Below are 10,687 nucleotides of genomic sequence, written 5' to 3' on the forward strand. Positions count from 1 at the left end.
TGGTTGTGTAGTGCTGATCTGCAATAACACAGAATCTTATGTTGCGTTTAAGTGACGCTTGGATGCAATAATCCATTTCTACCTGCTCCGTGTACGGACGACTCTAATTTTACATCCTCCTTGTCTTCCTCTCTTTAGAGCATGCATGTGTAAATTCTGCAGCAACGTGTCACACACTTCAATCACTGCTGGTGATGTGTTCATTTACACACACACACACACACACACACACACACACACACACACACACACACACACACACACACACACACGCAGGAGAGACTCTTGTGATCTCTTATAGTCTGTGTGCAAGTGATAAATCTTAAACGTCCTCCAGAACCCAATCAGAACTCTAGGATTCTCTCCTAGTTATTACCATTAATATATACAGTGGGTACGGAAAGTATTCAGACCCCCTTAAATTTTTCACTCTGTTATATTGCAGCCATTTGCTAAAATCATTTAAGTTAATTTTTTTCCTCATTATTGTACACACAGCACCCCATATTGACAGAAAAACACAGAATTGTTGACATTTTTGCACATTTATTAAAAAAGAAAAACTGAAATATCACATGGTCCTAAGTATTCAGACCCTTTGTTCAGTATTTAGTAGAAGCACCCTTTTGATCTAATACAGCCATGAGTCTTTTTGGGAAAGATGCAACAAGTTTTTCACATCTGGATTTGGGTATCCTCTGCCATTCCTCCTTGCAGATCCTCTCCAGTTCTGTCAGGTTGGATGGTAAACGTTGGTGGACAGCCATTTTCAGGTCTCTCCAGAGATGCTCAATTGGGTTTAAGTCAGGGCTCTGGCTGGGCCATTCAAGAACAGTCACGGAGTTGTTGTGAAGCCACTCCTTCGTTATGTTAGTGGTGTGCTTAGGGTCATTGTCTTGTTGGAAGGTAAACCTTCGGCCCAGTCTGAGGTCCAGAGCACTCTGGAGAAGGTTTTCGTCCAGGATATCCCTGTACTTGGCCGCATTCATCTTTCCCTCGATTGCAACCAGTCGTCCTGTCCCTGCAGCTCAAAAACACCCCCACAGCATGATGCTGCCACCACCATGCTTCACTGTTGAGACTGTATTGGACAGGTGATGAGCAGTGCCTGGTTTTCTCCACACATACCGCTAAGAATTAAGGCCAAAAAGTTCTATCTTGGTCTCATCAGACCAGAGAATCTTATTTATCACCATCTTGGAGTCCTCCATGCAGGCTTTCATGTGTCTTGCACTGAGGAGAGGCTTCCGTCGGGCCACTCTGCCATAAAGCCCCGACTGGTGGATGCTGCAGTGATGGTTGACTTACTACAACTTTCTCCCATCTCCCGACTCCATCTCTGGAGCTCAGCCACAGTGATCTTTGGGTTCTTCTTTACCTCTCTCACCAAGGCTCTTCTCCCCCGATAGCTCAGTTTGGCCGGACGGCCAGCTCTAGGAAGGGTTCTGGTCGTCCCAAACGTCTTCCATTTAAGGATTATGGAGGCCACTGTGCTCTTATGAACCTTAAGGGCAGCAGAAATTTTTTTGTAACCTTGGCCAGATCTGTGCCTTGCCACAACTCTGTCTCTGAGCTCTTCAGGCAGTTCCTTTGACCTCATGATTCTCATTTGCTCTGACATGCACTGTGAGCTGTAAGGTCTTATATAGACAGGTGTGTGGCTTTCCTAATCAAGTCCAATCAGTATAATCAAACACAGCTGGACTCAATTGAAGGTGTAGAACCATCTCAAGGATGATCAGAAGAAATGGACAGCATCTGAGTTAAATATATGAGTGTCACAGCAAAGGGTCTGAATACTTAGGACCATGTGATATTTCAGTTTTTCTTTTTTAATAAATGTGCAAAAATGTCAACAATTCTGTGTTTTTCTGTCAATATGGGGTGCTGTGTGTACAATAATGAGGAAAAAAAATGAACTTAAATGATTTTAGCAAATGGCTGCAATATAACAAAGAGTGAAAAATTTAAGGGGGTCTGAATACTTTCCGTACCCACTGTATATGCATGCATGTATGTATGTATGTATGTATATATATGCATGCATGCATGCATGTATGTATATGCATGTGTATGTATGTATGTATGTATGTATGTATGTATATGCATGTATGTATGTATATGTATATGCATGTATGTATATGTATGTATGTATATGCATGTATGTATGTATATGTATATGCATGTATGTATGTGTATGCATGTGTATGCATGTATGTGTATGCATGTATGTGCATGCATGTATGTATATGCATGTGTATGTATGTATATGCATGTATGTATGTATGTGTATGCATGTATATGCATGTATATGTATGCATGTATGTGTATGCATGTATGTGTGTATGTATGCATGTGTATGTATGCATGTGTATGCATGTGTATGCATGTATGTATATGCATGTGTATGTATGTATGCATGTATGTATATGCATGTGTATGTATGCATGTATGTATGTATGTGTATGTATGTATGTATGTATATGCATGTGTATGCATGTATGTGTATGTATGTGTATGCATGTGTATGTATGTATATGCATGTGTATGCATGTATGTATGTATGTATGTATGTATGTATATGCATGTGTATGTATGTATGTATGTATATGCATATGCATGTGTATGCATGTGTATGCATGTATGTATGTATGTATATGCATGTGTATGTATGTATGTATGTATATGCATGTGTATGTATGTATGTATGTATGTATGTGTATGCATGTATGTATGTGTATGTATGTGTATGCATGTATGTGTATGCATGTGTATGTATGTATGTATGTGTATGTATGTATGTATGTGTATGTATGTATGTATGTGTATGCATGTGTATGCATGTATGTATGTGTATGCATGTGTATGCATGTATGTATGTGTGTGTATGCATGTATGTGTATGCATGTATGCATGTGTATGCATGTATGTATGTGTGTGTATGCATGTATGTGTATGCATGTATGTATGTGTATGCATGCATGCATGTGTATGCATGCATGCATGTGTATGCATGCATGCATGTATGTATGTGTATGTATGTATGTATGTATATGCATGTGTATGTATGTATGTGTATGCATGTGTATGTATGTGCATGTATGTATGTGTATGCATGTATGTGTATGCATGTGTATGCATGTATGTATATGCATGTGTATGCATGTATGTATATGCATGTGTATGCATGTATGTATATGCATGTGTATGTATGTATGTATGTATGTGTATGTATGTATGTATGTATATGCATGTGTATGTATGCATGTGTATGCATGTGTATGTATGTATGTGTATGCATGTGTATGTATGTGCATGTATGTATGTGTATGCATGTATGTATGTGTGTGTATGCATGTGTATGCATGTATGTATGTATATGCATGTGTATGCATGTATGTGTATGTATGCATGTGTATGCATGTATGTGTATGTATGTATATGCATGTGTGTGTATGTATGTGTATGCATGTGTGTATGTATGTGTATGTATGTATGTATATGCATGTATATATGTGTATGCATGTGTATGTATGTGTGTATGAATATGCATGTGTGTGTATGTATGTGTATGCATGTGTATGTATGTATGTGTATGCATGTGTATGTATGTATGCATGTGTGTGTATGCATGTATGCATGTGTATGTATGTATGTGTATGCATGTATGTATATGCATGTGTATGTATGTATGTGTATATTTATGTATGTATGTATGTATAAGCATGTGTATGTATGCATGTATGTATGTATGTGTATGTATATGTGTGTGTGTGTGTGTGTATGTGTGTGTGTGTTTGTTTGTTTAAGTGTATATATATGTTTATTGTGTTGTTGTATATTCTATATATACATTATTTTAATCCCCACATATTGTACTGTGGCGGTACCATTGTTCAGTGATGATTTCTATATTTATGTACAACAGAATGTGCACTGTAGGTACAAATGCAAATATTGTGGTAATTAATAAGGTTAAAACAGCATCATATATCAAAGCATGCTAGAACAACTGTGCCATGCTGAAAAAACAAGCCCCATGGAGGACTCATAGTACTTTGTTAGTGAAATTAATACATACATTTTTATATATATATATATATATATATATATACATATACATACATACAGTATTACACACATTATACACAAATATACATTTTCAAAACTAAAATGTCCAAATCTAATTCAACCTTACGTTTCAAAACGACTTTCCCCATTAAGATTATAAAGATGACATCATAAACTGAGTCAATCTTGAGGAGTTTCTCACCAGTAGTCGTAAGTGTCGTCCCAGTTGAACCAGGAATCGATTGTCCACGATATCGGAGATGCTGGCCACACACACCAGACACGGGTTCTTCCGGTCCACCGCCTCCATCTTCATCTCCACTTCAAATGTCGAGGAGTTTGAGGTCTGTTTCAAGAACCAGAAACCCACGACAGAGCTCGTTAACATCAGATCTACTGGTTCAGAATGTCTGTATGTGTCAAAGGCGTCTGGGCTCGCAATAAAACTCCCAGCGGGACCGTTGTCATGTCACAGGATGACAGGAGACGCGGACAGATGACTTACACTGCTTTGGGCTTTGAAGAGAATCTTTGGTGCAGCTTGAGCGTTACAAGACTCCAGATATTTCTTCCAGGTAAACTCGTTCAGCTTGTGACCTGATGACAGAAGAGAGAAGAATAAAGCGCAAGAGTCAAACATTATATATATAATAGCTATAAGTGTTCTTCCAATGCACGTCTTTATTAATGTCATAGTGAGTATGTTTGGGTGAAGTTTATGGCTTGTTGACTCCATCCAGCTGGTTTGATGTCAGGTGAATCAGCGTTTACCCAGAAGTCATAGCACTCGGAGTAACCATCAATATGTAGACGCAGAAGAAACCCGATCACCTTCAACAATTATTGAGAGAAGAGTCAATGTTGTGACGCTCATCTATTAAATTATTCAAAAATACATTCAAATACACCCTCCCTAGCAACCGGCCCAATTTGGTTGCTAAGGAGACCTGACTGGATTCACTCAGCACGTCCTGAATACAAACTCACGACTCCAGGTGTGACAGTCAGCGTCAATACTCGCGGAGATATTCAGAACCCCCTCGTTCCTCCTTTTCTTTACATGTGTGTTCCAGTGAGACACTTATAATGGAAGTCAATGGGGGCAATATTTGGAGGTTTAAAGTCAGAAATGTGATGCTTATAATTTTATAAAAGCCCTTACATTCATTCTTCTGTTAAACTTGTGCATTATTTGAGCTGTAACGTTGTTTAAATCATCGTTTAAGGGTTTACGGTGTTACGTCGTCATGGCAACGGAGTTGTAACATTCTCTATCTTCACACAGATGAGGTCAGTGAGTGATTTAATGACAGTAAAATCATGTTAACACACAGATTGTTTATGTGTCAGTGAGTATTTTAATGTGTACAGATTAAACCCCATTGACTTACATTGTGAGTGTCTCACTGGAACACATTTAAAGAAGAGGAACGAGTCGAAATTAATGTTTGTGTTAATCAATATTATGACACACGAGAGTCACACACACACACTCACATCTCACACGCTTCAGCTCATGTCACTAACAAAGAAGTATCTGCTTATTATTTGTGCTTTAAAAAATCTTTAACGTAACACTTCCAATACACGTGTAATTTTACATTAGAAATAAACAAAATACTATGTGTGTGTGTGAGAGAGTGTAAGTGTGTGTGTGCGCGCGAGTGTGTCTCTGTGTGGGAGTGTGTTTCCATGTGTGTGTCTCTGTGTAGGAGTGTGTGTGTCTGTGTGTGTGTGTGTGCGCATGTAAGTGTGTGTGTGCGCGAGTGTGTCTCTGTGTGCGAGTGTGTGTGCGTGTCTCCGTGTGTCTCTGTGTGAGTGCGAGTGTGTCTCTGTGTGAGTGTGTGTATGTGAGAGTGAGTGTGTGTATGCGAGTCACTGTGTGTGTGTGTGTCTCTGTGTGAGTGTGTGTATGTGAGAGTGAGTGTGTGAATGCGAGTCACTGTGTGTGTGTGTGTGTGTGTTAATCACAGTGACAGTTGGACACAATCCGGCTGAATCTGCAGATCTTTAGTTCAGTCTGTAATAAATCGTGAGAAGTTATTTGATCAAATCTCACAGCTGAGCAACATCAAATAAACACTTACAGTTTAGAAACTCATCAGATGTAACAGCTGTCCGTTACTTGAATGTGTGCCGAGTCGTGACGAATGTTTGATACTCTGAAGGTTCGAGTTTACACATTAATTCACATCCAGCATGACACAAGTTTCCATTGGAGTCCCAGTGTTGCTGCTTTAGTGTGAAAGCATCAGATGATGTTTGTACCTCAGTGAAGATCTGCAGAGGAGCCGCTTCAGCCGCCTCGTCCTCCAGATACTGATCCCACGACCACTTCCTCTTCCCGCTCACGGCTGGAAAACACAAACGGATCAAGCAACAAACATATTATAGTAATATGCACCTTCATCCATGTGAGCCACACTCCTCCTCATCTCAGAGCATTCAACACGTTTCTTGTTTTACCTTGTGACAGACAGACTCACAAACACCCCACACACACACACACACACACACACAGACAGACAGACTCACAAACACTACAGACACACACACACACACACACACACACACACACACACACACACACCAACACGTACAGACAAAAAAGACAGACACTCACAAACACTACAGACACACACACAGACAGACAGACTCAAACACTACAGACAAAAAGACAGACAGACAGACAGACACACACACACACACACACACACACACACACACACACACACACACACACACAAACACTACAGACAAAAAGACAGACTCACAAACACTACACACACACACACACACACACACTACAGACAGACAGACAGACTCAAACACTACAGACAAAAAGACAGACAGACAGACTCACAAACACTACAGACACACACACAGACAGACTCACAAACACTACACACACACACACACACACACACACACACACACACACACACTACAGACAGACAGACTCAAACACTACAGACAAAAAGACAGACACTCACAAACACTACAGACACACACACAGACAGACAGACTCAAACACTACAGACAAAAAGACAGACAGACAGACAGACACACACACACACACACACACACACACACACACACACACACACACAAACACTACAGACAAAAAGACAGACTCACAAACACTACACACACACACACACACTACAGACAGACAGACAGACTCAAACACTACAGACAAAAAGACAGACAGACAGACTCACAAACACTACAGACACACACACAGACAGACTCACAAACACTACACACACACACACACACACACACACACACACACTACAGACAGACAGACTCAAACACTACAGACAAAAAGACAGACACTCACAAACACTACAGACACACACACAGACAGACAGACTCAAACACTACAGACAAAAAGACAGACAGACAGACAGACACACACACACACACACACACACACACACACACACACACACACACACACACACTACAGACAGACAGACAGACTCAAACACTACAGACAAAAAGACAGACAGACAGACTCACAAACACTACAGACACACACACAGACAGACTCACAAACACTACACACACACACACACACACACACACACAACACTACAGACAGACAGACTCAAACACTACAGACAAAAAGACAGACAGACAGACTCACAAACACTACACACACACACACACACAGACAGACAGACAGACAGACACACAAACACTACAGACACACACAGACTCACAAACACTACACAGACAGACTCACAAACACTACACAGACAGACAGACAGACTCAAACACTACACAGACAGACTCACAGACTCACAAACACTACACAGACAGACACAAACTCAAACACTACAGACAGACAGACTCACAAACACTACAGACAAAAAGACAGACAGACTCACAAACACCACACAGACACACACAGACAGACAGACAGACACACAAACACTACACAGACAGACAGACTCACAAACACTACACACAGACAGACAGACAGACTCACAAACACCACACACACACACACACACACATTTTTAATAAATAGAGTTTAGGTAAATGGCGACTTCAATAAATTTACATTTAAGCATTTGACCAGCATGCTTCTGATTACCAAAGTGACTATACAGTGCACTTATTACAGGGACAATCCCCGGAGCAACCTGGAGTTAAGTGCCTTACTCAAGGACACAATGGTGGTGACTGTGGGGATCCAACCAGCAACCTTCTGATTACCAGATTACCAGTGAAGTGCTTTAGCCCACTACGCTACCACCACTCCCAAAGAAATAAATACATGTGAATACAGACAGACAGATGTGAGACAGATAGATAGAGGAGATTAAGATGAGTATATGACAGATCTTCAAGAGTTTAAATAGAACTGGCGCGCGTCATCACATCACAGAGTGAAACACACACACACACACACACACACACACACACACACACACACACACACACACACACACACACACACACACACACACACACACACACACACACACACACACACTGTTCGGTTCTTTCAGAATCTCCCCACCGAACGGGGCATCAGGAGAGGACACGTTGTTATAACTCGTTGTGGCTTTTTATTTACTTTGATTAATTTTCCACATACAGTTGATTAATCCACACATAACAGGTTATAAACCTGTAGACATAAAAACAGTGGTGTAAATGCAACATTGATAACCACATACATAATATACCATAAATTCTGAATAATACATAAATAAATATAAATTCCAATATAGCCAATATTTTAAACATTATGGAATAATATATTATAGAATTTAATCAACATTCAATATTATAAATTATTATAATATACTTTGTGTGAAACTGTTTCATTTCTGTGTTTAAAATGTATATGCTTTGTTTAGCCATTAAGTTTAAACACTCACCAAATATACAACACTGTCAATGTTATACATTAAACCAATCGCCCAAACCCACAAAAGGTGTTCTCAGTGTGTTGGCCCAAAGTGAAACCAGTGAGTGTAGTTTTAAGTAGTAATGCTGAGCATAATAATCCATTATCAAATGTAAAGCGATTAACTACATTACCCATCCGGCACCGCAAACAGGAAGTAACTCGTGTGACAGTGAAACGCTCCAAATCCAAACATTCACTTAAAATAGAACCACGGATACTATAAAGCAGACAACGTTAAACCTCAGGCCGCAAACAAGGTTTTATCAGCGCGACCAAAGTAACGATCATCAGGCATACAAGTCGCGCATATACAGCGTCAGTACAGCGGTAGCGCAAACAAACTTAAACCCGCAGCTCAATGATAGAAACAGCAGCTTACCGGTGGCGCATCTCTCCTGACTAGACAACATGCCAAAACTAGTACTCGCTCCTGTTTATAGCCCGTACTCATTCAACTCTTGACTGGCCCGTCCTTCAATCAGGAAAGTGAATCAATCATTCAATTATTGCTGCTGAACACCCGTGACGTAGTGAACGTGACACACACACATACACACAAACACTACACACACACACAAACACTACACACACACACAAACACTACACACAAACACTACCACACACACACACACACACACAATACCAGTCTTGATGAAGCATTACAGTTTTTGCCCGTTGCTTGAACACGTTTTGCTAAACTTGGCTCATTGTGTCAAAACTCTACACACAAGCAAATAAGACACAACACTGGGAAATAACACTTCACATGTATACTGCTATCAGAACCCAACAGTCCTTTGTCAAGATGTCACGCTGAAAGTGTGCATAGGATGCAAGTGTGTGTGATTGTGTCATCAGAGCAGCAGCAGCAACTCTACATGAAACACTGCTTTTGTGTTCACTGATGTTCAGCAGTTCCACAGAGGGCACAACAACCGAAACATGAAATCATTACATTACAGTAGTATATTTATCAGTAAATTCAGTTCAATCAAAAATAAAACAAACAATACACTACTGTAAACACAGAAAAACACAACTGTGCACAAGTGGGCTCATGGATCCGGCCGTCTGTTGGGGTCTGGCCACAGGATCTCATCAGCATCACAAGCAATGTCTTCTCTTGCCAAGCATCGGGGAATATCCCCATGTGTGCCGGATCCATCCCTGGATTGACCTCACCTCAATGTCCCCGCGAGGCGGTTCCATTGCCCGCAGAAGAGGCATACGGGCATGTGGTTGACGGTCATATGTGCGCCATCTCCAAGTGGAAAACAATTCCTCTATAGGATTTAGAAATGGCGAGTAAGAGGGCAAGTACACAACTTCAGATTGATCGTGGTTGGTGAACCGGTTCTGGACCAGAGCAGCCCGATGGACACTAACATTATCCCAGACAACAACAAACCTGGGCTGCTCCGGTCCATCCTGTACAACCGCATCATGAAGTGCATCTAGAGATGTGATATGTGTTGCGCATTATAGGGACCCAGTTTGGCATGATGGTGCAGAAGCCCTCGAAGACTGATGGCGGCACACAATGTCACGTAAAGGACTGAAACACTTACCTGTACATATTCATGTCGCAGTTCTTTGACCTGACACTGATCCTCTCAGATGGGACCCTGTAGAGCTGCTTCATGGTCATGTTGTGCTTTAGATGCGTTTGATAGTGGTAATGCTTAC

The 10,687-nt window shown here is 40.8% G+C and overlaps 1 pseudogene; it reads right to left on the minus strand.

Annotated features, from left to right (window-relative positions):
• The window catches only part of LOC127635043 (uncharacterized), a 39,599-nt pseudogene extending 28,950 nt beyond the window's left edge, over nucleotides 1-10,649 (minus strand).
• Between the last annotated feature and the right edge of the window lie 38 nt (nucleotides 10,650-10,687).

The sequence above is a fragment of the Xyrauchen texanus genome, chromosome 42, assembly GCF_025860055.1.
Source record: "Xyrauchen texanus isolate HMW12.3.18 chromosome 42, RBS_HiC_50CHRs, whole genome shotgun sequence".
NCBI classification, from domain to species: domain Eukaryota; kingdom Metazoa; phylum Chordata; class Actinopteri; order Cypriniformes; family Catostomidae; genus Xyrauchen; species Xyrauchen texanus.